Here is a 24,281-nt window from a genome sequence, read left to right on the forward strand (position 1 = left end):
CCTCTGCTCCGACACACAGGCATAGTCTGGAGGGATACTTACCCCCCCCCCAACTCCGCCCCCTCATTCCCCCATTGGATCCATCCCCAAATCCTGGCCCTGGCCCTGCCCCCAGCCCCACCCCCTCACTGCCCCATTGGATCCCTCCCCAAATCCTTGCCCTGGCTCTGCCTCTTTCCCAAGCACACAGCATTCTTCCTCCCTCCCAGGTTTGCACACAGGCCATGCCCATGGCCAGGAGCGCAGCGCGGAAGCTGCTCCAGCCCTGCAGCCTGCGGGGCAGTGCAATGGGGCTGGGGGCAGCGTGGAGCAGGCAGGGCCCAGGTGGGCGGGGGGCAGAGACACACATGGGGCTGACACACTCCTGCCGGGAGCTGCCTGGTTCACCCCTTGCCCGGGAGCTGCTGGAAGGGCCCGGGTCATGGCTCGGCTGCAGAGCTCGGAGCCCAGGCTGGGCCCAGGAGTGAGGGGATGGGGGAGCTGGGGGTGTATCGGGGGTCAGAGCCGAGAGTTGGTTGGAGATGGGGCTGTGCCACTGCCTCTTGGCGGCGGGGCGGCCCTCTGGTTTTTTTTTTTTGCTCCGCCCCCCATGTCCTGATATTTCATCTTTGATATCTGGTCACCCTAGCCTGATATAAAGGAGGAAGTCTGGACCAAGGGGCCAGGGACTGGCCTTTGCTAGAGAAACCACTGTCAAGTTTTAGCCAGTTAGGATAAGTCAGCAAATAAGAACAACTTCAGGTGTCAGTAACTGCTACAGGTTGCAAATTCCTACATGTAGCAGTTTCTGGCACTACACCTGCACAGCTCTGCTCCCCGGCTCTTCTCAGGCTCCTGCTCTCTCCTTAGCTCTGCCCCACTCTCACCCAGGCAGTTCCAGCTCACATGGAGGATGGGACCCCCTGGCCTGGTGACTCCCTCATTACACTACCTGGCCTGTCAGTGCGGCTAACTTGGAGCTTTGGCCTCTCCCCATTGTCCCTGCGGACTGTCAGTCTCAGGGTCCTGATTTCCCATTGATCCTTCCCCCTTCTATTGGTGCTGGGAACTAGCCAACCAACCCCCACCCCAAACACACACTAAGTTTTAGTATAGAGCCAAGAGCCCCCTTACACAAGCCAGCCCCATGAGGTTCACCAATGTGCAGAGAAGGCAGCACAAGCTGGTCCCATGGTGTAATAGGCAGCACTCAGGACTCTGAATCCTGTAATCTGAGTTCAAATCTCAGTGGGACCTTGTGTTGGCTTGTGGTCATAGGCGGCAGGTTATATACATTTGCGGTGCTCGGGCTCCAGGAATATTCAGGGCTGGGGGCCCTGCTCGGGCAATATTTGGAGTTGGGTCTCTTCCTCTGGGCCCTGGCACCCCTCTGCATGCTGTGGTGCGTCTCCTGCCTGACAAAAAGCAGCAGGGGCCTGTCTCCTGCCTGCTCCTGTTGCTGGAGTAGAGGGATTCTGGGTAGAACTGCTGCCCCAGAGTCCTAGTGCAGGCTGCCCTCAGCCTCTCCAACACCCCCAACCCTGAGCTCCCTCTGAAGCCTGATACTCTGCCCCAGTCCTGAGCCCCTCCTGCATCATGAATCCCTCATCCTCAGCCCTATGCTCCCTCCCAGAGGCTGCACTCCTTCCCATCCCCAGAGCCTGCACCTCTCACCCCTTCCTACAACCCTGCCGGAGCCTGCACCCAGCACCCAAACTCCATCCTAAACCCTGCACCCTAATCCCCAGCCCAGGATCTGAAGCCCAGACTTCCTGCCTAAATCCCCTCCCAGAGCCTTAGGCAGGTGGGGGTGGAGTTTGGGGGTAGGTTCTGGGCACCACCAAAATTTCTACAAACTTGCCACCGATGCTTATGGTAACACCCCAGAGCTTAACTTCCCTGTCTCCAGCTGTGTAAGAGTGAATCTTTCCCCTCCTGCTGGGTGTCTCACACCTCCGAGAGCCAGGTCTTTGGCTGGGATGGCCACAATGGGTCAGGGCTCTAGAACTTGTTACCCTGATAGTTGGGATTCTTGCTGCTGCACCTGATGTTCACAAGCTTGGCCCTTTTGCTTCCTACCACACTTTTCCTCTGGCCCATATGGCGCTTGAAGAAAGGAGTGACAGGGCTGGGATTAACAGTCAGGGCTTGGCAGGAGGAAGACTCCCAGACTGGAGCCCCACACACCTTCCCTCCTCCGGGCACCTAGAGCAGAGGCAGCCCAGCTCTGTCCGCTGGATATCTCAGCAGTGTAGGTGAGTTCATGTAAATACAGTCTGGTCCGAAAGCCTCCTCTCAACCCTGGTCATCAGTAGCTGCCAGGGGAGAGCTCATTCACACCTCGCTTACAAATCATCATTTGAAATTCTAAGGTTGGCCAACACTGCCGAAGCCAATGCACCGACATTGTCAGCAAACATAACAGCTGGGTGAGGAAACCTGGCTTTGTCCAGACTTTCCATACCTATTTTACTTTCTCAGGTACAAGTAGTTTTCATACGTTGTATCTGCTTTTAAAGTGTGTTAACGTTTCAATTTCCATTCAAATTTGCAACCAATGACAACATTGGCAATGCTGCATGTAACTACCTGACCACTGAGGGAGGGGCTGTTGGGGAAATTCGGGGAAGGGGGTGCACATCCCCCTGATTGGGGGGTGTATAGGGAATGCCCAGTTTCACTGAATTGAGTCTCCTACTGCAGCACCTCAGTTGGTTACATCAGAAAGGAGCTGCAGTGTCTAGGCAGTGGGATGCCTGTGCCTTTAAGAGCCCAGCCCTGGGAAGCCCATGCTGAGAGGTGCTGCCTGTGAGAGGGGAAGTAAAAAAGCCCTCTGCTCCCCCCACCCATGTTTGCAAACACTGGAGTCTCAGCCCACCGGGATAACTGTTACCCCTCTGCCCCTGCCTGTGCCAGGGTTTAACCCTCTGGGCTTAACTCTGGCTCCTTCCCCTCTCACTGACTTTGCCTTCAGTCTCTCTCCTAACTCTGCCTCCAGCTGCTTGACCCCCTGACCAGTCAATTTCCACCTCCTGCTCAGACCCTGGCCACCCACTCCTCTGATTTGCCCCCCTTTGCCCCTTTTTAATCCCTGTAAAAAGTAGGGAGTGCTGGGTCCCATTCTCTGGAGGGAGGGCTGGGTGCCTGTCCCCTGCCAGCCCAATGCTCAAAGTGCCCCATGATCTTGTGGATGTTTGCTGAATGCTGCAGGGTCACCCGAAGGGGGAGAGAGATGTGGTTAGGAGGTGATGCAGCCAAGGGTGCCTCACCCAACACTGAGATGCAGCTACCTCTGGGGTGAGTTACACAAGTCAGCAAATGAATATGGAACAAGAAACACATTGAAAGGACCAAGGCAGCTGCAGTAGGTGGAGAAAACCAGAAAAAGCAGTATCCCTGGATCCCAGCCCTGCCCCTCCCCCACTCTACCCCCTAATCTCCACTCCCCTCCCACATTTGAGGGGAGAACCCAGGAGTCCTGGTCCCCAGCCTTGCCCACCCCCATATTTTGATATGGCTCCATCCAACAGCTGCCCCCACAATTGCAGGGCAGTGCCACAGGGCACACTGGGGCCTGCTTGTTTGCACAGGATGGGCAATGCCAGTGCTCCAGGATGGGGAGAGATGATGCTAAGGGAGAAGCAAGCAGCAGACAGCTCCCATGACAGAGAAAGAAATGCTAGGGGGTGCTGTGCTGCAAGGACTGAAGGGAGTTGGCAGGGAATGGGAGGATCTTCCCTCACAGCAGGTGCGTCTGTCTCCCTCCCAATTCCTCCCCAGCCCTACCCCAGCCCAGGCAAATCCCGGCCCAGCTACCAGGGTTAAATTTGGCCTGGATTCCCCAGCTGCTAGGGGTGGGGTGTGGGGCTGGGAAGCATGAGCCTTTACTCCTCCTTCCCCAGACACAGTTGCATGGGCACAGACCAAAGGAGCCTGCAGCACTGCTGCCTAGAGGAAACTGAGGCACCAGCAACTGATAGACACATCATGGCTCTCCTCATCCTCATCCTCTTTTCCATGTACAACCTGGCCAGGGGAGGGAGGGGTAAACTCAGGGCAGTTGCACAGTTAACCTGTGGAACTCCTTGCAAGAGCATGTTGTGAAGGCCAAGACTAAAACAGGGTTCAAAAAAGAACTAGATTAGTTTACAGTGGATAGGTCCATCAAGGGCTATTAGCCAGGGTGGGCAGGGATGCTGCCTGTAGCCTCTGTTTGCCAGAAGCTGGGAATGGGCAATAGGGGACGGATCACTTGATGAGTCCCTGCTCTGTTCATTCCCTCTGGGGCACCTGGCACTGGCCACTGTCAGAAGATAGGAGGATACTGGGCTAGATGGACTTTGCGTCTGAACCAGTCTGGCCGTTCTTCTGTCTCCCTTGGAGCAGCAGTGACACCCAGTGGGCAGTCAGAGTAATGCACAGAAGGTGTTTCCCTTGGCGCAGCAGTGACACCCAATGGCCAATCAGGGTAACACACAGAGTATGTATCCCTAGGAGCAGCAGTGGCACCTCGTGGTCATTCCAGGTAATGCACAGAAGGTGTTTCCCTTGATACAGCAGTGACACCCAGTGGTCAGGTGGCGTAATGCACAGCATGTGTCTGCCCTCTACGAGCAGTGACACCCACGGACCAGTCACGGTAAGGCACAGAATGTGTTTCCCACCAATCTGGGTAAGGCACAGAGCATGTTTCCCATGGAGCAGCAGTGACACTCAGTGACCAGCAGGGGTGGCATCAGACTCTTCTCCTTTAGTGGGGGACTGAGGCTACGTCTACACTACAGGATAAATTCGAATTAGCTTAAACCGATTTTATAAAACAGATATTATAAAGCCGATTGTGAGCCTCCACACTAGGCACATGAATTCGGTGGTGTGCGTCCATGGTCTGAGGCTAGCGTCGATTTCTGGAGCGGTGCACTGTGGGTAGCTACTGTAAAATAATGAGGCCAATAACGTCAATTTGCGTCCACACTAATCCTAATCCGATATAGTAATATCGATTTTAGGGTTACTCCTCTCATTTTGTAGGAGTACAGAAATCGATTTAAAGAGACCTTTAAATTGATATAAAGAGCAGTGTAGTGTGGACGGGTGCAGCGTTAAATCAATTTAACACTGTTAAAATCAGTTTAACAGCATAGTGTAGACCAGGCCTGAGATGGGCTAGACAAAAAAAATTGGGGAGCTGTGCCCCCCATCACCTGGCCTCACCCTTCACGGGGGCCAAGCCTCTGTTCCTTCTCAGTTAAAGGCCAGGCTCATCTCCTCTCCCCCGGGCTAGGGTTTACAGCAATACAAACTTTATTAAAATAAAATAGTAAACAGGGTTTACTTAAAATATTCTAAATCTGTCCAAATTTTAGTACTGAATCCAAAGTTAGTACTGAAACAAACCTACACAGAAGCAAAATTAAACCTGTACCAACATTGGAACAAACGATGTAAATTTCTATTTCTAACTTCTTGTGTCTCCCAGGAGGAAGGTGTTTTGCACCCCAGTAGCCAGGCTGTCACTGCAGCTTTCCTTTCACTAAATAAGATTTGTACCAAATATAAATTGCCCTCCAATTTCTCTAACAGAAATTGAAATTGTATCTTTGCACTAATATCCCAAGTGTGCAAGTCCATCCTCTCAGAGCAGCCCCACACCCTGAGGCCAGGGGAGAATCCCAACTGGTTTGTGCATTTGTAACCCTGGGGCCTGAAGCTGATGAGAGAAAGGGAAATGAGCCATCTTGGAGCTTTCCGATACCACCTGTGGGGAGCACAGGGATTTGACTGAGTGACATCCTGGCTAATATTCACCTTGTTCTCCGCCAGCAGGCTCCACTGGAGAGCTCGGGAGTGACTTGACCATGGCAGCACCCTATTTACATATTAAAAGACGGCATTTTGGGGCCAATGGGGTAAAATGTGAGTACTTTTGGGGTTGGGACCCACATGAGAAGGGATGTGGACAAACTGGAGAGAGTCCAGAAGAGGGCAATAAAAATGATTAGGGGACTGAGACACATGACTTACGAGAACCTACAGGCCATATCCTGTATGTTAAGCTAAGGCAAAGTTAGCATATGTATATTGTGACCTTTTACTCAGAGAGGAAAATCGACCTTTATCACGTTACTTAAAAAGATAAGTACCCATGCCTGTCCAAGACCTTTACTTAGACCAATCGACAATGGAGAATAGCATAGGGTTTTATTCAGTGTTGTACCCACAGATTTAACAGGTACACTACAAGGTAACTTATGTGCATATGTACATGTCATCAGCAAGCACAAACATACTAGCCTATGAAGTAAATGTACCCTAATTTTTTGTGGGTGAGGAATGAAATTTGAGCATAGGAGGAAGGATTTCCGGCCCTTGTGCCCTATAAAAGAGGTAACCCACCTCACTAGAGCACTTTGCTCTATCATTGTGACTTAATTCCTCCACTCTCTCTCTATGTACTATCAGTATGCTGTACTTTTTTCTTAAATTTTAAGTTTCAAGGGAACTAGGCTAAGTTCGGTTTCCCTACGTTTTTAGTCTTTGTTTATTAGGTTTTGATTTTAAGTTTAACATATTCAAGTAAACCCTAAGTAACACTAGCATTTTCTAAGCACTGCATCTTTCATTTAAGAATTGAGAAACCTGAACTGCAAGGCTGGTCCTGTGTCTCTTACCACCAGGTTATCAAGGAAGGCTGTGAGTATATTAACCAAATCTTTGTTGCATATAATGCCATATGTATCTTTTGAATAGCAGTAATGCAAATGTAACTTTGTAAGTCAATTAAATTAAATAACATGTAAGCTAATCAATTAAATTTTCATCAAATTATCCAAATTAATATTATTAGTACACCCTAAATCACGGTACATGGGACAGAGAGTTGGAGTGCAGAGGGATGAAGGCACTGGTTCTAGAGGTGCTGACTCTGAGGTGGGGTTAGAATGAGACATTCAGAGTGCAGTAGAGGACTCAGGGTTAGGATAGAGAATTGGGCTGTGAATGGTCTGGAATGAGGCCAAGAAAGAGAAAACTGAGACGCAAGAGAGAAATCAAGCTAGAGCAAAAACCAGAGAAGAAATATGCCACGTGAGCTGCAAAGGGGAAAAAAAACCTCTGCCTATCCCCTCTCACCAAAGCATCTAAGAACCAGATGAGAGACATTTCTCTCCCACTACAACAACAATTCCAGTTGACCTGGACTGAGGAAGGAAATCTTCTCCTTTGCAGCACTAGCAAACGTGGACTGAGTCATGAACACCTCCCTACATCCAATCTGGTGTTCCTGGCCTGGGACACGGGAGGCGCTCCTCTCTTCTCCATTTGGGACATGACGGGATAACAGAAGTGACAGGGCTTTATGGGAAATAATTATTTGACTGATTCATGTGCAAGTCCTAGTCCTTCTTAACCCAAACAAATGGTTTATCCTGCATGCTGATGCCAGTTTGGAGGGTCTGGGAGCAGTCCCGTACCAGGAAGTGGAAGGAAATGTAAATCTGTAGGCTTTGCCACCTGAGGACTGTCTGATAGCGAAACTCGCTATCCCATCCACCAGCAACAGTTCTTGGTCTTGAAATGGGCCATCACTGAGAAATTTCGAGACTGCTTGTGTGGTGCTCAGTTTCAGGTGTGGACAGAGAACAATCCACTGACTTATGTGTTAACAAGGACTAAGCTGGATGCTACAAGGCAGAGATGGGTGGCTACTTTTGCTAGCCATAACTTCGTATTCAATACCAATGAGTTAGTATAATAGGGAATGTGATTTATCAGGACCACCAATTCTTGGCTGGTGGGAGGATGTAAGCAGGGCCGCTATGAACCCTACCCTGCCATCTGTTGGTGATCTGTTGTAAAGGCTTTTTGAGGCTGATGTCATTTGCATGGTTCCACCCACCCCGGATTGCATGATGGGAGTGCTTGTCCAGAGGGTCATTTCAGCTGCTGTGGGATCCCCAGTCTCTTTGATATTGGGGCAGGAGTAATGCAGTGTATTTTGCTGTTCGTTTTGGATCAAGGAGAGAGTAACTGTAGCTGGCATTTGAGGCCTGAGAGCTTCACCCTCGCCTGAAAAGTACTCATCATTAAGGGGTCTGGGTTCCCAATGCCCAAGGCTTGTGGGATGCTGGAATGGATGTTTGTTTGGCTTTTGGCAGCTGGTGCGTGTTGGTTTCATTTCTGCCGTTGGTGGTGTATAACGACAGAGATGTTTTTGAATCTGTTGGAGTTGCTGTTAGCGGTGCAGTCGCTGGTCTTAAGCTTATGCCTTTTGATCTCTTTCAGGGTGTGTTTTGGTTCTGAGAGGTAAAAGGCAGCTGTTGTGTGTGTGGTGTAATGGAGTGAGGTGACAAATGTTGATTTGCAGAGGTGGTGCATGTGCCACAAAAGTTGTGGGGGCCCACCCCCAGCTCTGGTCCCAGAGGCCAGAATTTGCATTAACCCACCTGCTGACCTCTGACTAGGAATTTCGCCCTGCTAACTCTTCCAGCAAAACAGGCCAAAGAAAGTGTACGCAAGCACTGTACCGCAGCCCCTGTGCTCTTTTCGGTTCCTTCCCACAGAACTTAAACTGCATACCAGTCCAGTCCCTTGCTGTTGCTTGTCTAAGAACTGCATGCATATGCTAGATCGTACCCTGTGCTGATTCCCGACTTTTGTGCTCCATACAGTCTTGCCTGTCTGTGTCTCTGTGGCGCAATGGGTTAGCGCGTTTGGCTGCTAACCGAAAGGATGGTGGATCGAGCCCACCCGGGGATGGCGATGAGCCCGTGCTACTTCCTTGCTTCCCCGAGGCCTGCAGGGAGCCTCCAAAGTCCCCTTTTGCTGCCTCTTGGCCTCAGTGCTTTCAGCTGGTGGCCCAAAGAGCGTGCTGGATGCCATTCAGAAACCCGTCTCCCAGCAGCCGTGCCGGAGGCTCAGGCTTAATCCTCGAGGCCGAGCACAAAAACTTTCAGCCGGGAACATTTTGCTCCCTTCCCGCCTCCGCCAAAGCGGCAAGGGAGAAGGGGACGAGACACGCCTGCTCAGAGACGCCTCCCTCCCACTTCCCTGTAGGCTGTGCAAAGCTGTTGGCCTGCCTCATGCCTCGTCAGGAAAGAGCAGCCATGCTGCCCAAGCCTGAGTCACGTGCGCAGCCAGGCCCGCCCCGGCTGACGGCGCGCAGAGCCACGTGAGTCAATGGCAGGTCGAGTCGGTAGCCTCGGCTCTTTCCCCTGACAGCCACACAGCACTGTCTAGCGCCCCGAGAGCCTCCCTCGTGTTCTCCCGCAGCCCGCCGGGGTGGGTGGGAAAAGGGGACCAGGAAGCACTGCAGCCTCATTCTGGGACAGGAGGCCCTTGCCACACCCAGACCTCCCTCTTGCCTTCAGCCCAGGTAGCCAGGGAGCTCTCTGGCAGGCCACCGCCTCAGCCACCTCTTGCAGCTCTGCTGGTCACCGCCTCGCTGGAAGGCCCAGAGGGAAAAGAAACAAACACACACGTAGTAGAGGATGGTTTCGATCCATCGACCTCTGGGTTATGGGCCCAGCACGCTTCCGCTGCGCCACTCTGCTGGCTCTTCACAGCCCTGCCACCCAGCCGGCACTATCCAGATTAGGGCCTTACGCGCTCTCGTGCTGGCAGGCGGATGCGCAGGCTGCTGGCAGCTGCCCTGGTCACAGGATTTTACAGCATCTGCAGGGTAAAAGGGATCTCTTTGGGGTTTGGACCCCACTGGGAGCTGGGTAGCTGAGTGCCGGAGACGGGAGCACTTCTTAAACTGTTCTCAGTTAAGCCTTCAGCTGGTGGGGGACGTGGTTCAGCCTTGGATCCCTGTCTGCAGCAGGCAAGCGCCTCTGGCTCAATCGGCCCCCCTCGCTGTCTTAGCAGACTAAAACCCGGAGCAAACGCAAAAGCCTTGCAAAGGAAGAGGAGCCGGGATCTCGAACAAATGTCAACATTTTATTAAGATGACGTTCAAAGAAAAAAAAAACGGGTACGGTACAGCGTTTAGGAGCAGAAGTTTCTGGTGATCAGGGAACAACGTACAGATTACCCGGGGGTGCGAAGTTCGGTTTAAGATCGGGTGGCATAAGGAATACATAATGTGCAATAGCCCCGACTGGGGGTAAAAGGTTAACGTACAGACACTGAGTTAGGAGGGTATGTTGTCCATGTGAGGGCTAAGTTCCGGTGTGGAGTATAAAGAGCGGATAGGACGATGAGGATGGATTGACCCGCATTTGGTGAGTTTGAACATTCAGTGTTTTTTAATCTTTTCCACAATCTTGTTTAAGCAGGGTCGCTATGAACTCTACCCTGCCATCTGTTGGTGATCTGTTGTAAAGGCCTTTTGAGGCTGCTGTCATTTGCATGGTTCCACCCACCCCGGATTGCATGATGGGAGTGCTTGTCCAAACGGTCATTTCAGCTGCTGTGGGATCCCCAGTCTCTTTGTTATTGGGGCAGGAGTAATGCAGTGTATTTTGCTGTTCGTTTTGGATCAAGGAGAGAGTAACTGTAGCTGGCATTTGAGGCCTGAGAGCTTCACCCTCGCCTGAAAAGTACTCATCATTAAGGGGTCTGGGTTCCCAAGGCCCAAGGTTTGTGGGAGGCTGGAATGGATGTTTGTTTGGCAGCCGGTGCGTGCTGGTTTTGTTCCTGTCATCGGTGGTGTGTAAAGACAGAGATGTTTTTGAATCTGTTTGAGTTGTTGTTAGTGGTGCAGTTGCTGGCCTTAAGCTTATGCCGTTTGATCTCTTTCAGGGTGTGTTTTGGTTCTGAGAGGTAAAAGGCAGCTGCTGTGTGTGTGGTGTAATGGAGTGAGGTGGCAAAGGTTGATTTACAGAGGTGGTGCATGTGCCACAAAAGTTGTGGGGGCCCACCCCCAGCTCTGGTCCCAGAGGCCAGAATTTGCATTAACCCACCTGCTGACCTCTGACTAGGAATTTCACCCTGCTAACTCTTCCAGCAAAACAGGCCAAAGAAAGTGTACGCAAGCACTCTACCGCAGCCCCTGTGCTCTTTTCGGTTCCTTCCCACAGAACTTAAACTGCATACCAGTCCAGTCCCTTGCTGTTGCTTGTCTAAGAACTGCTAGACCGTACCCTGTGCTGATTCCCGACTTTTGTGCTCCATACAGCCTTGCCCGTCTGTGTCTCTGTCACAGAGTGTGGGGGAGTCCGGCCCTGCACCCCTCTTCCTGGGACCCACAGTGACTCTTAGCCAGCCAGTAAAACAGAAGGTTTATTGGACAACAGGAACACAGGTTACAGCAGGGCTTGCAGGCACAGTCAGGACCCCTCCACCGAGTCCTTCTGGGCTTTCAGGGTGCTTGGATCCTAGCTAGGATACCCTGAATTCCGCCCACACAGCCCCAAGCCCAAACTCCAACTGCTTCCCTCCTGCCGCTCCCTTCCTTTGTTCCCCTTCCCGGGCAAAGGTGTTTGACCTTTCCCCTCCCTTACCTAGCTCAGGTTACAGGCCCTGGCATCGTCCATCCCCTAAAGTCCTCCCCTGCTCTCCCACTCCCCACACAGACAGTCCCTACTGCATCACATCTCTCCCCCCTTCGAGACTGAACTGAGCGGGGTCACTCTGCCCAGTGACCTGGGGAAGTTCAGGGCCCCCTCTCCGGGACAACGCATCCGCTGTCAGGTTGGCACTTCCTTTCACATGGACCACGTCCATGTCATAGTCCTGCAGGAGCAGGCTCCACCTCAGGAGCTTGGCGTTGGCTCCTTTCATCTGGTGCAGCCAGGTCAGGGGAGAGTGGTCGGTGTACACGGTGAAGTGTCGCCCAAAGAGATATGGCTCTAGTTTCTTAAGGGCCCACACTATGGCCAGGCATTCCTTCTCGATGGCTGCGTAGCTTTGTTCCCGGGGGTAGCAGCTTCTTACTCAGGTACACGATGGGGTGTCTCTCCCCCTTTTCATCCTCCTGCATTAACACTGCCCCCAGTCCCGTGTCTGAGGCATCAGTGAACACCATAAAGGGTTTGTCAAAATTTGGGTTTGCCAGAACTGGGCCACTAACCAGAGCCTCCTTCAGCGCCCGGAAAGCCTCCTGGCACTGCTCAGTCCAGATCACCTTGTCTGGCTTCCCCTTTTTGCATAGTTCAGTGATGGGGCCGGCTATGGCACTAAAGTGGGGCACGAACCTTCGATAGTACCCCGCCATCCCAATAAAGGCCTGGACCTGCTTTTTGGTTTGGGGAGCAGGCCAGTCTCTGATCACCTCCACCTTGGCTGGTTCCGGCTTCAGGCAGCCGCTCCCCACCCGATGGCCCAGGTAAGATACTTCAGCCATCCCCACCTTGCACTTCTCAGCCTTTACTGTTAACCCAGCCTTTCGGAGTCGGTCTAGGACTTGTTTAACCTGGGACATGTGGTCCTCCCAGGTCTGGCTGAAGAGGCAGATGTCGTCAATATACGCCACGGCAAAACTCTCCATCCCCCTCAGTAGCTGATCCACCAGGCGCTGGAAGGTGGCTGGCGCTCCCTTGAGGCCGAAGGGCAGGGTCAGAAACTCATAGAGCCCCAGAGGGGTGATAAAGGCAGATTTCAGCCTGGCATCTGCGTCCAGCGGCACTTGCCAGTAGCCTTTGGTAAGATCCATAGTGGTGAGGTACCGAGCACCTCCTAGCTTGTCTAGGAGCTCGTCAGGCCTGGGCATAGGGTAGGCATCAGATACGGTGATGGCATTGAGCTTTCGATAGTCCACACAGAACCGGATTGACCCATCTTTCTTGGGGACTAGCACCACTGGCGAGGCCCAAGGGCTGGAAGACGGCTGGATCACCCCCAAAGCCAGCATGTCCCTGACCTCTCTTTCAAGATCCTGGGCAGTTTTACCAGTGACCCGAAAAGGGGAGCATCTTATAGGGGGATGTGACCCAGTCTCCACCCGGTGGACAGTCAAATTAGTGCGTCCAGGCTGGTTGGGAAACAGCTGTCGGTACAGATGCAGCACCCCTCTGATCTCAGCGTGCTGGCCCGGGGTCAGTTGCTCAGAGAGGGGAATCGCCTCCAGGGGGGAACCAGCTTTTGTCCCAGGGAATAGATCCACTAAGGGGTCATCTCCCTGCCCCTCCCAATGTCCACACACGGCCAACACCACATTCCCCCTGTCATAGTATGGTTTCATCATGTTCACATGGTACACCCGACGGTGATGTGCCCGGTTTGACAGCTCCACCACATAGTTTACCTCATTCAGTTGCTTGATAACCTTGAAGGGCCCTTCCCAGGCGGCCTGGAGTTTGTTTCTCCTCACGGGGATAAGAACCATCACCTGATCCCCGGTGGCGAAGGTACGGGCTCGTGCTGTGCGGTCATACCAGACCTTCTGCCTCCTCTGGGCTCGGGCCAGATTCTCCCTGGCCAGGCCCATGAGCTCGGCCAGTCTTTCCCGGAAGGTCAGGACATACTCCACCACTGACTCTCCCTCGGGAGCGGCCTTCCCCTCCCATTCGTCCCTCATCAGGTCTAGGGGCCCCCTCACCCGCCTTCGATACAACAGTTCGAAAGGTGAAAACCCGGTAGATTCCTGGGGTACCTCCCTGTATGCAAACAGCAGGTGAGGTAAGTACTTGTCCCAATCTTGCGGATGCTGGTTCATAAATGTTTTTAGCATCATCTTCAGCGTCCCGTTGAACCTTTCTACCAGCCCGTTGGACTGGGGGTGATACGCTGAGGCCCAGTTGTGCTGGACCCCACATTTCTGCCATAAGGACCGGAGCAGGGCCGACATGAAGTTGGACCCCTGGTCCGTTAAGACCTCCTTGGGGAACCCCACCCAGCTGAAAATTGTCAGCAGCGCATCTGCCACTGTGTCTGCTTCGATAGAGGACAAGGCCACCGCCTCGGGGTAGCGAGTGGCAAAAGCCACCACCACCAGGATGTATTTCTTCCCTGACCGGGTCGTCTTGCTGAGAGGTCCCACTATGTCCATGGCCACCTTCTGGAAAGGTTCTTCTATGATGGGTAAAGGCCTCAAAGCCGCTTTCCCCTTGTCCCGGGCCTTCCCCACCCTCTGGCAGGGGTCACAGGATTGGCAGTACTGTCGGACATGGGTAAAGACCCCAGGCCAGTAAAAGTTCTGTAGCAGCCTCTGCCTGGTGCGCCGGATTCCCTGGTGCCCTGCGAGAGGGATGTCATGGGCCAGGTACAACAGCTTGTGACGGAACTTCTGGGGAACCACCAGCTGCCTCCTGATCCCCCATGACTCTACTTCCCCTGGGGGAGCCCATTCTCGGTACAGGAACCCCTTCTCCCACAGGAACCTCTCCTTGCAACCTCTCCTCATGGTCTGTACCGCACTAAGGTCAGCCCGGTCCCTGTGCTTCCGCAAGGAGGGATCTTTCTGCAACTCGGCCTGGAACTCAGCAGCTGGGACAGGAATGGGGACCGGCTCTCTCTTGCTGGCTGGGTCTGAGGCCGCAGCCTCTCTGCACCGTGCCCCTGGGCGTTCCCCGCTCCCTGAGTTAGGGTCCTGCACCTCAGGTCGAGTACCTTCCCCGTTGTTGGGGAGCAGTGCCATTTGCCGACTCTGACTACGAGTCACGACCAGGGCACTCTGGGTGTTACTAGGCCAGTCCTCAAGGTCCCCTCCCATTAACACGTCAGTGGGCAAATATTGGTGTACTCCCACATCCTTGGGGCCCTCCTTGGCCCCCCATTTCAGGTGTACCCTTGCCACGGGTACCTTGAATGGGGTCCCGCCCACGCCCATCAGGGTCAGGTAGGTGTCGGGCACCATCCGATCTGAGGCCACCACCTCGGGCCGGGCCAGCGTCACCTCTGCGCCCGTGTCCCAGTACCCAGTGACCTTCCTCCCATCCACTTCCAGGGAAACAATGCACTCTTTCCGGAGGGGCAGCCCCGCGCCCACCCGGTAAACCAAAAACCCGGAACCGGGAGCATCCACAGGTGGTATGTTGCCAACCCCCCTTTCCTGGGAATGTAGCCCCTCCTCCGATTGGGTTTTTACCCAGTCCACCCTCTGCGGGTTGGGTCTGCTTGGTCTGTCCCTGAGCTTGGGGCACTGGGCCCGTATGTGACCTCGTTGGCCACAGCGATAGCAGCCCATATCTCGTGGGTCCCCTTGAGTGGGTCGGAGGGACCTGCCGCTGGATGTTCCCCTTTTGGGGGGGTTCTCCATAGGCCCCCTTTGGGAGGTCCCATGATGACTCTCTCTCTGCGTTGAGGCAGGCCTGCTCCTTCGAGACTCCTCCCTGCCATCCCCTGCCCGACTGTCCACAAATTGGTCGGCCAGCTGGCCTGCATGCTGCGGGTTCTCCGGCTTCTGGTCCATCAACCACAGCCTCAGGTCGGACGGGCACTGCTTGTACAGGTGCTCCAGTATAAATAGGTCAAGCAGGTCCTATTTAGTTTGGGCCCCAGCTGTCCACTTGCGAGCATACCCCTGCGCCCGGTTGACCAGTTGTAGGTATGTAACCTCACGGGTTTTACGCTGGCTCCGGAACTTTTCCCGGTACATCTCAGGAGTCAGCCCAAACTCGCGGAGCAGGGCCTGTTTGAACAGTTCGTAGTCCCCTGCCTCCGCCCCTTTCAGTCGGCTGTACACCTCCACGGCTGTGGAGTCCAGTAAGGGGGTGAGAACTGCGATCCTGTCTGCAGGGTCAACCCTGTGCAGCTCGCAGGCATTCTCAAAGGCCGTCAAGAAGGTATCTATGTCCTCCCCCTCCTTACGCCGGGGCAGCAAGTGCTTATCAAAGCTCTTTGTAGGCTTGGGTCCCCCCTCACTCACCGCAGCCGGGGCCTCACTTCTCCTCAGCCGGGCCAGGTCCAGCTCATGTTTACGCTGTTTCTCCTTCTCCTCCCACTCACGCTGGCGCTGGTTCTCCTCATGTTCACGCTGTTTCGCCTTCTCCTCCAGCTCTCGCCTCTTTAACTCGAGCTCCTCCCGTCTCAGCTCCCTTTCATATTCCAGCCGCATCCGCTCCACGGATGCCGAGCGTTGCCGGGAGGATCCCCTGCTGGGGGGTGAGCTTCGCCGTGAGGCTCCCCTGCTGGCCGGGGGTGTCACGGTGCCCTCGGTATACACTGGGCTCCTCCCCGCCCTTCCTCTACGCCTAGGAAGGGGGGGGTCTCGGGAAGCCCTCGTCTGCCGGCTGACCACTCCCAGCAGGGACAGTCACTGGTGCCTGCGCTGCATCTGCTCGGCTGCTTCCCTCAGAGACAGGGCTCCGTTCATTCATGCGGTCTCCCTGCTCCAGCTGGGCAATCAGCTGGTCCTTGCTGAGCCTCCCTGGGTGCAGCCCCCTCTGCTTACACAGCTCCAGCAGGTCACACTTGCGCCGCTTGGCATACATCTTCCTGCTGGCCACTCACAGGCCGGGGTGCTCGCCACTCCCCACGGTTTCCAGGGGGACCCCTAGTGCACCAGCCCTTCTTGAGGTCACCACCTCTCTGCCAGGGTCGAGCTGCAGACTCCTCCGCCCCTGGGACCGCTCGCTGCAATCCCCCGGGGACCCTGTTACTGCAAAGTCCTTCTCACTGGGCACACAATCCCAGGGGTTAACCACCCCTTCGTTTTACTGCTCCCCAGTCACTTACTGCAGGAAGCGCCGTCCACGGGGTGCAGTATATCCCACCGCTGCCACCAGTTGTCACGGAGTGTGGGGGAGTCCGGCCCTGCACCCCTCTTCCTGGGACCCACAGTGACTCTTAGCCAGCCAGTAAAACAGAAGGTTTATTGGACAACAGGAACACAGGTTACAGCAGGGCTTGCAGGCACAGTCAGGACCCTCCACCGAGTCCTTCTGGGCTTTCAGGGTGCTTGGATCCTAGCTAGGATACCCTGAATTCCGCCCACACAGCCCCAAGCCCAAACTCCAACTGCTTCCCTCCTGCCGCTCCCTTCCTTTGTTCCCCTTCCCGGGCAAAGGTGTTTGACCTTTCCCCTCCCTTACCTAGCTCAGGTTACAGGCCCTGGCATCATCCATCCCCTAAAGTCCTCCCCTGCTCTCCCACTCCCCACACAGACAATCCCTACTGCATCACAGTCTCTGTGGCGCAATGGGTTAGAGCGTTCGGCTGTTAACCGAAAGGATGGTGGTTCGAGCCCACCCGGGGACGGCGATGAGCCCGTGCTACTTCCTTGCTTCCCCGAGGCCTGCAGGGAGCCTCCAAAGTCCCCTTTTGCTGCCTCTTGGCCTCAGTGCTTTCAGCTGGTGGCCCAAAGAGCGTGCTGGATGCCATTCAGAAACCCGTCTCCCAGCAGCCGTGCCGGAGGCTCAGGCTTAATCCTCGAGGCCGAGCACAAAAACTTTCAGCCGGGAACATTTTGCTCCCTTCCCGCCTCCGCCAAAGCGGCAAGGGAGAAGGGGACGAGACACGCCTGCTCAGAGACGCCTCCCTCCCACTTCCCTGTAGGCTGTGCAAAGCTGTTGGCCTGCCTCATGCCTCGTCAGGAAAGAGCAGCCATGCTGCCCAAGCCTGAGTCACGTGCGCAGCCAGGCCCGCCCCGGCTGACGGCGCGCAGAGCCACGTGAGTCAATGGCAGGTCGAGTCGGTAGCCTCGGCTCTTTCCCCTGACAGCCACACAGCACTGTCTAGCGCCCCGAGAGCCTCCCTCGTGTTCTCCCGCAGCCCGCCGGGGTGGGTGGGAAAAGGGGACCAGGAAGCACTGCAGCCTCATTCTGGGACAGGAGGCCCTTGCCACACCCAGACCTCCCTCTTGCCTTCAGCCCAGGTAGCCAGGGAGCTCTCTGGCAGGCCACCGCCTCAGCCACCTCTTGCAGCTCTGCTGGTCACCGCCTCGCTGGAAGGCCCAGAGGGAAAAGAAACAAACACACACGTAGCAGAGGATGGTTTCGATCCATCGACCTCTGGGTTATGGGCCCAGCACGCTTCCGCTGCGCCACTCTGCTGGCTCTTCACAGCCCTGCCACCCAGCCGGCACTATCCAGATTAGGGCCTTACGCGCTCTCGTGCTGGCAGGCAGATGCGCAGGCTGCTGGCAGCTGCCCTGGTCACAGGATTTTACAGCATCTGCAGGGTAAAAGGGATCTCTTTGGGGTTTGGACCCCACTGGGAGCTGGGTAGCTGAGTGCCGGAGACGGGAGCAGTTCTTAAACTGTTCTCAGTTAAGCCTTCAACTGGTGGGGGACGTGGTTCAGCCTTGGATCCCTGTCTGCAGCAGGCAAGCGCCTCTGGCTCAATCGGCCCCCCTCGCTGTCTTAGCAGACTAAAACCCGGAGCAAACGCAAAAGCCTTGCAAAGGAAGAGGAGCCGGGATCTCGAACAAATGTCAACATTTTATTAAGATGACGTTCAAAGAAAAAAAAAACGGGTACGGTACAGCGTTTAGGAGCAGAAGTTTCTGGTGATCAGGGAACAACGTACAGATTACCCGGGGGTGCGAAATTCGGTTTAAGATCGGGTGGCATAAGGAATACATAATGTGCAATAGCCCCGACTGGGGGTAAAAGGTTAACGTACAGACACTGAGTTAGGAGGGTATGTTGTCCATGTGAGGGCTAAGTTCAGGTGTGGAGTATAAAGAGCGGATAGGACGATGAGGATGAATTGACCCGCATTTGGTGAGTTTGAACATTCAGTGTTTTTTAATCTTTTCCACAATCTTGTTTAAGCAGGGTCGCTATGAACTCTACCCTGCCATCTGTTGGTGATCTGTTGTAAAGGCCTTTTGAGGCTGCTGTCATTTGCATGGTTCCACCCACCCCGGATTGCATGATGGGAGTGCTTGTCCAAATGGTCATTTCAGCTGCTGTGGGATCCCCAGTCTCTTTGTTATTGGGGCAGGATTAATGCAGTGTATTTTGCTGTTCGTTTTGGATCAAGGAGAGAGTAACTGTAGCTGGCATTTGAGGCCTGAGAGCTTCACCCTCGCCTCAAAAGTACTCATCATTAAGAGGTCTGGGTTCCCAAGGCCCAAGGCTTGTGGGAGGCTGGAATGGATGTTTGTTTGGCTTTTGGCAGCCGGTGCGTGGCGGTTTCGTTCCTGTCATCGGTGGTGTGTAAAGACAGAGGTGTTTTTGAATCTGTTTGAGTTGTTGTTAGTGGTGCAGTCGCTGGTCTTAAGCTTATGCTGTTTGATCTCTTTCAGGGTGTGTTTTGGTTCTGAGAGGTAAAAGGCAGCTGCTGTGTGTGTGGTGTAATGGAGTGAGGTGGCAAAGGTTGATTTGCAGAGGTGGTGCATGTGCCACAAAAGTTGTGGGGGCCCATCCCCAGCTCTGGTCCCAGAGGCCAGAATTTGTGTAAACCTACCCATTGACCTGTTACTAAGAATCTGGTTTCAGAGTGTGGCACAAAAGCTGTGCCCCACAGTTTAACTCTCAGAATCCAATCTGCAAAATTTTTTTGCTGTGTGAGTGCTGAGGAGCTTTTTCCCCAACTATGGAGTTGTTTTCAACTTCTTGCGTGAAAAAGAGATCACAGCATAGCCCTTTAGAAATACTGGAAAACTGCTTTGAGTCACTTACCAGTGTTTACCTATGGCTAGTTCTAAACATGGGTTAGAAACATAAAACATCCTATTTTTGAACTGGTGAGACATAAAGAGCATAAAATGTGCATTTAAAGATTCCACAAGAAATCCATAGCACTAAGTGCAAATATTTCTTTTCAGTCTCTCTTATTTTACCATGTTTTGGAACCCATGTCCCTTGCCTAACGACATTCGTGTAGGTTCGGGTGAGTCCCGAAATCATGAACCGCTAAGTTCCGTTCTACTGTCCTAGATTCATATCACCGGAATAACTGCACTTTATTACCACTGCCCTAATAAGAAAGAGACTGAGGATCCCACAGCAGCCGAAATGATCCTTTGGACAAGCACCCCCATCATGCAATCCGGGGTGGGTGGAACCATGCAAACGACAGCAGCCTCAAAAGGCCTTTACAACAGATCACCAACAGATGGCAGGGTAGAGTTCATTCTCACCCTGCTTACATCCTCCCCCCAGCCAGGCAGATTGGACAAATGACCAGGGAATAGTATAAAAATATTGCTCAGGCAGGCAGGAGTGAAATCAGGAAGGGCAAGTCATGCTTGGAGTTGTAGCTAGCAAGAGATGTTAAGAGTAACAACAAGAAGGGTTTCTTCAGGTATGTTAGCAACAAGAAGAAAGTCAATGAAAATGTAGGCCCCTTACTCAATGAGGGAGGCAACCTAGTGACAGAGGATGTGGAAAAAACTAATGTAGTTGATGCTTCCCCCTGTCCCCATCTTCACGAACAAAATCAGCTCCCAGACTGCTGCACTGGGCAGCATAGCATGGAGAGGAGGTGACCAGCCCACTGTGGAGAAAGAAGTGGTTCAAATCTATTTAGAAAAGCTGGACGAGCAAGAATCCTTTGGGCTGCATGCGATGCATCCGAGGGTGCTAAAGGAGTTGGCGGGTGTAATTGCAGGGCCACTGGCTATCTTTGAAAAGTCATGGTGATCGGGGGAGGTCCCAGATGACTGGAAAAAGGCTAATGTAGTGCCCATCTTTCAAAAAGGGAAGAAAGAAGGAGGATCAGGGGAACTACAGGCCAGTCAGCCTCACCTCAGTCCCTGGAAAAATCATGGAGCAGGTCCTCGAGGAATCAATTCTAAAGCACTCAGAGGAGAGGCAAGTGATCAGGAGCAGTCAGCATGGATTCAGCAAGGGCAAGTCACGCCTGACTAACCTAATTGCCTTCTGTGAGGAGATAACTGGGTCTGCGGATGAGTGGAAAGCAATGGAGGTGTTACTCCTTGACTTTATCAAAGCTTTTGATACAATCTCCCACAGTATTCTTGTCGGCAAGTTCAAAAAGTATGGGCTGGATGAATAGATTATAAAGTGGACAGAAAGCTGGCTAGGTCGTCGGGTTCAGCGGGTAGTGATCAATGGCTCCACGTCTAATTGGCAGCCGATATCAAGCGGCGTGCCCCAAGGGTTGGTTCTGGGGCTGGTTGTGTTCAACATCTTCATTAATGATCTGGAGGATGGCTTGGACTGCACTCTCAGCAAGTTTGCAGATGACACTAAACTGGGAGGAGCGGTCGATACGCTGGAGAGTAGGGATAGGATAAAGAGGGACCTAGAAAAATTAGAGGATTGGGCTGAAAGAAACCTGATGAGGTTCAGCAAGGACAAGTGCCCAATCCTACACTTAGGATGGAAAAATCCCATGCACTGCTCCAGACTAGGGACCGAATGGCTAGGCAGCAGTTCTGCAGAAAAGGGCCTAGGGGTTACAGTGGATGAGAAGCTGGATATGAGTCAACAGTGTGCCCTTGTTGCCAAGAAGGCTAACGGCATTTTGGACTGTATACATAGGGGCATTGCCAGCAGATCGAGGGACGTGATCATTCCCTTCTATTCGACATTGGTGAGGCCTCATCTGGAGTACCGTGTCCAGTTTTTGGCCCCACACTCCAAGAAGGATGTGGAAAAACTGAAAAGAGTCCAGCCTAGGGCAACAAAAATGATTAGGGGGCTGGAAGACATGACTTATGAGGAGAGGCTGAGGGAACTGGGATTGTTTAGTCTGCAGAAGAGAAGAATGAGGGGGGATTGATCGCTGCTTTCAACTACCTGAAAGGGGGTTCCAAAAAGGATGGATCTAGACTGTTCTCAGTGGTACCAGGTGATGGAACAAGGAGCAATGGTCCCAAGTTGTGGTGGGGAAGGTTTAGGTTGGATATTAGGAAAACCCTTTTTCATGAGGAGGGTGGTGAAGCATTGGAATAGGTTCCCTAGGGAGGTGGTGGAATCTCCTTCCTTAGAGGTTTTTAAGGTCAGGTTTGACAAAGCCCTGGCTGGGATGATTTAGTTGGGGATTGGGTTGGACTAGATGACCTCCTGAGGTCCCTTCCAACCCTGAGAGGCCATGATTTTTAAGCTGTTCCCGTGTATCAAGGTGAGCTGCAGCTCAGCGAACCCCAAGGATCTGAGGCCAGCTACTTTGCAGGAGAGACAGACCAAGGAGCAAGTACAACACGGGGTTGCACCCCGGCCAGCAGATAGAATCTCATGTCTGAGATCCCGGCTCCTGTTCCTTTGCAAAGTGTGTGCTTTTGCTCCAGATTTTAGCTGTGGGCCAAGTGCCCTCTGGCTTCTCGTCCGGGCTCCGTCCTCCATGTGCCTGGCCATCAGCGGGACTGTCTCAGGAGAGCAGCTTCCCCACCCTCACTGCATCCCAATCTCCGCCCAGCTGGGGAAGGAGCAGAGGCAGCTCGGAGAAAAGACTCCTTTGAGCACCGGAGACGGCCGGAGCATCTTATTTGCATACCCACAGTGCATTGCCTGCAGTGAAGCGAGTCCCTGGTCAAGGGGCTGGTTTTGCTCCCTGTGTCCCCGGATCCCATGATCCAACTCAGGCTGTCAATTGGTTCAATTCCATTTCCTCTAAAAGCTAGCAGTTTAGTGGGCTGTGAGAGTACTCACCCTGACTTGTGGTAGGATATGCGGTTGCCCCGGCAGAGACTCTGCTTTTTTTTTTCTTTTTCTTTTTTTTCTTCCTTCTTCTTCTTTTTCTTCTCTCCTCTTCCCAGTATGTATAAATCTTTTGCCTTTTACTAAAGATTTTTGTGGCGAGGAGCATTTATGAATTTGTACCCAATTTTTTTGAGGCTTTGTTTTGGTAAGGCAGTTCCCTGTTGTGAAAAAAACAGAAGGATACTATCTCAACTAGTGTCAGTAACTTAAGCTTTTCTATTAGTGTATGAAAACAACTGAGAGCTCTGAAAATGACTGTGTGGGATTTTTTGCCCTTTTTTTTTTTTTTTTTTGAGCTCATCGTGTTAGTGAGATGGCTTCCTAGCTAACAGGGGACTGTTTTGTGGTGTGTATTCTGCTGGCTCTTTGGTTTCATAAGTTTTTGGTTATCACACTTAAAGAGCAGCAAAGAATTGCGTTGTTGTTTGTGTTAACGTTTGGTCTGTCCTAAGAGTGTATGGTTTGGAGTCATTTGTAACTCTTAGGTTAGTTATTGTCAACAGCTTATTTTTGGGTCCCTGAGTTGAAAGGCTGCTCTTGCGGATTTCAGTTTCTCATTGTTGGAAGGTCAGTTAAAGAGCTGCTTTCTTAATCTAGTCCATGAGGGTTCTTACGCCGCCCTCCTTAATATACCTTCCAGAAGGTAATTGCATGGTTTCCCTCGTCTCCCCACAGAAGAGAAATTGTCCATCCCTTTCCTGTTGGGAAAACACCAGTGTTTTTAAATGTTTTGCCCAGATGAGGGATAGTTCATAGGAGCAGAAGAGGAGGAAGTTTGTGGCCATTTGAGTCAGATTCCTAGCATTTAAGGCCAGAAGGAACCAGCCGATCACCTCAGAGGGACTAAGGGGCACCAATGCCCCAAATAGCGAGGAACTGCTTTGATGCAATTGACTGTATGTTTGATATAGTTGCGTGGGAAGGAGCAGAAAAGAGCACTGGGGCTGCGGAATAGCGCTTGCATAGGCATTCTTTGCCCTGGTTTCCTATAAGAGTTAACAGTGAGAGATTGGTAGTCACAGGTCAGTGGGTGGGTTTATGGAAATTAGGAGTCTAGAGGGGAAACCAGGGAGAGGAAGGCATCTGCAAGACTTGTCTGTCTTTGAACAGAATTGTGTGTTAAGGGTTCTTGCTTTGAATTCTTCCACTGGAGTCATTTCGGGGAAGTGAGTCAGTCTTCCTAGAGTTCCCTAGTTATGGTGTTTGTTGCATGTCTGGGAGCTCGTCCTGGTGAGGTAGAAATCGGTAGGCGCAGGGGTGTGCGTGCGTGGCAGAATGTCAGTATTGTTTCTTGGCTCCCTGGAGCTATGATTAAAGCATAGTGTCTGTTCATTATAATGTGTAATATGTCTTTGATGTGAGCACTGTGTATTAGCTTGATTTTTGAAAGAGAAGAATTAGTGAGAACAGGAGCTTGCTTTATTTACCCCATGCATGGATCTGGTATTGCAGTGTTTCCAGGAACAGTGTATCTGCTTTAGGGGAGAACCTCCTGGTTAAATAACAGAAAAGAGTTAAACTGTGATGATTCTTTTTTCAAGCAGATTTTTTTTTGAAAAAGCAGAAAAATATGGTGTTTTTAGTGGTTTTGTTTCTTTATGATAAACACAATACAGTTATACTTTCTTGGAAGTGTTTTGTGAGTCTGCAGATGTGAGAGGTTCTTCTTTGTCTTGCTAGATAATTATTTAAGAGGCTGGACTTCTTCTTTCTGCTGTGAGTCTTTTCAACAGTATGAGGGACAAATGCTTTCCGGACTCTGGGTCTGTAGGGGAGATGGTTGTTTTTTTTGTTTTTGTTTTTCTTGGGGTGGGGGCTTGGTAATATTTGAGATTACGTGTACATCAACAACTGCACGAGTTACAC

At 52.5% G+C, this 24,281-nt stretch overlaps 6 non-coding genes across 6 annotated transcripts; 5 read left to right on the forward strand and 1 right to left on the reverse strand.

Moving 5' to 3' along the window:
* Window positions 1-1,164: 1,164 nt before the first annotated feature.
* Window positions 1,165-1,236, forward strand: TRNAQ-CUG (transfer RNA glutamine (anticodon CUG)). The gene has a single exon. It is a non-coding gene; the product is annotated as a tRNA-Gln (tRNA).
* A 7,426-nt stretch (window positions 1,237-8,662) lies between these two features.
* TRNAS-GCU (transfer RNA serine (anticodon GCU)) lies at window positions 8,663-8,736 on the forward strand. The gene has a single exon. It is a non-coding gene; the product is annotated as a tRNA-Ser (tRNA).
* An 8,248-nt stretch (window positions 8,737-16,984) lies between these two features.
* TRNAN-GUU (transfer RNA asparagine (anticodon GUU)) lies at window positions 16,985-17,058 on the forward strand. Its single transcript has one exon. It is a non-coding gene; the product is annotated as a tRNA-Asn (tRNA).
* A 722-nt stretch (window positions 17,059-17,780) lies between these two features.
* TRNAM-CAU (transfer RNA methionine (anticodon CAU)) lies at window positions 17,781-17,852 on the reverse strand. The gene has a single exon. It is a non-coding gene; the product is annotated as a tRNA-Met (tRNA).
* Window positions 17,853-22,451: 4,599 nt separating this feature from the next.
* Window positions 22,452-22,568, forward strand: LOC127041802 (U5 spliceosomal RNA). Its single transcript, XR_007771722.1, has one exon. It is a non-coding gene; the product is annotated as a U5 spliceosomal RNA (small nuclear RNA).
* Window positions 22,569-23,698: 1,130 nt separating this feature from the next.
* Window positions 23,699-23,892, forward strand: LOC127041799 (U2 spliceosomal RNA). The gene has a single exon (XR_007771719.1). It is a non-coding gene; the product is annotated as a U2 spliceosomal RNA (small nuclear RNA).
* Window positions 23,893-24,281: the final 389 nt, after the last annotated feature.

The sequence above is a fragment of the Gopherus flavomarginatus genome (assembly GCF_025201925.1).
Source record: "Gopherus flavomarginatus isolate rGopFla2 chromosome 13 unlocalized genomic scaffold, rGopFla2.mat.asm SUPER_13_unloc_4, whole genome shotgun sequence".
Classification (NCBI taxonomy): Eukaryota; Metazoa; Chordata; order Testudines; family Testudinidae; genus Gopherus; species Gopherus flavomarginatus.